Below are 1,711 nucleotides of genomic sequence, written 5' to 3'. Positions count from 1 at the left end.
GGGTGTTTCCAAAGGGATAAGAAAACAAGTAAATGAAGCATTTCCTTTCCCATTTCAGGGTCTCTACTTTCTAATTCTTTTTTCAGAACTCCCCCTTGTCAAAATAGTGTCATTTTGGGATTAGAATATGACGTTTCCTAAAGAGAGTCCTAGTTTTCTGTTTTTCATAGGAGAGATTGGGTGTATCCAAAGGAATTAGAAAACATGTAAGTGATGCATCTCCTTCCGCATTTAGGATTCTCTACTTCCAATTTCTATTCTCAGAACTCCCCCTCGTCAATATAGTTCCATTTGGGATCAGACATATGTCTTTTCCTAAAGAGAGTTCCAGTTTTCTGATTTTCATAGGCGTTTCATAGGAGATTTCTGTATCCAAAGGAATAAGAAAACATGTAAGTGATGCATCTCCTTTCCACACTTAGGATTCTATACTTCTTATATCCATTCTCAGAACTCCTCCTTGTCAATATAGTTCCATTTTGGATCAGAATCTGACTTTTTATGAAAAGAGTCCCAGTTTTCTGTTTTTCATATGAGAGATTGGGTGTATCCAAAGGAATAAGAAAACATGTAAGTGATGCATCTCCTTCCGCATTTAGGATTCTCTACTTCCTATTTTTATTCTCAGAACTCCCCCTTGTCAATATAGTTCCATTTGGGATCAGAATATGACTTTTCCTAAAGAGAGTCCCAGTTTTCTGTTTTTCATAGGAGATATTGGGTGTATTCAAAGGAATAAGAAAACATGTAAGTGATGCATCTCCTTCCACATTTAGGATTCTATACTTCTTATTTCTATTCTCAGAACTCCTCCTTGTCAATATAGTTCCATTTGGGATCAGAATATGACTTTTCCTAAAGAGAGTCCCAGTTTTCTGTTTTTCATAGGATATATTGGGTGTATCGAAAGGAATAAGAAAACATGTAAGTGATGCATCTCCTTCCACATTTAGGATTCTATACTTCTTATTTCTATTCTCAGAACTCCTCCTTGTCAATATTGTTCAATTTGGGATCACAATATGACTTTTCCTAAAGAGAGTCCCAGTTTTCTGTTTTTCATAGGAAATATTGGGTGTATCCAAAGGAATAAGAAAACATGTAAGTGATGCATCTCATTCCACATTTAGGATTCTATACTTCTTATTTCTATTCTCAGAACTCCTCCTTGTCAATAAAGTTCCATTTTGGATCAGAATATGACTTTTTATGAAAAGAGTCCCAGTTTTCTGATTTTCATATAAGAGATTGGGTGTATTCAAAGGAATAAGAAAACATGTAAGTGATGCATCTCCTTCCGCATTTAGGATTCTCTACTTCCTATTTCTATTCTCAGAACTCCCCCTCGTCAATATAGTTCCATTTGAGATCAGAATATGACTTTTCCTTAAGAGAGTTCCAGTTTTCTGATTTTCATAGGAGATATTGGGTGTATCCAAAGGAATAAGAAAACATGTAAGTGATGCATCTCCTTCCACATTTAGGAGTCTTTACTTCCTAATTCTTTTCTCAGAACTCTCCCTTGTCAATATAGTGTCATTTGGGATCAGAATATGACTTTTCATAAAGAGAGTCCATATTTTCTGATTTTCATAGGAGAGATTGGGTGTATCCAAAGGAATAAGAAAACATGTAAATGATGCATCTCCTTCCACATTTAGGAGTCTCTACTTCCTAATTCTTTTCTCAGAACTCCCTGTTGTCAATATAG

This window comes from Eutrema salsugineum, unplaced genomic scaffold (assembly GCF_000478725.1).
Source record: "Eutrema salsugineum unplaced genomic scaffold, Eutsalg1_0 scaffold_7, whole genome shotgun sequence".
Taxonomy (NCBI): Eukaryota; Viridiplantae; Streptophyta; class Magnoliopsida; order Brassicales; family Brassicaceae; genus Eutrema; species Eutrema salsugineum.
Note: the sequence above shows the minus strand (reverse complement) of the source record.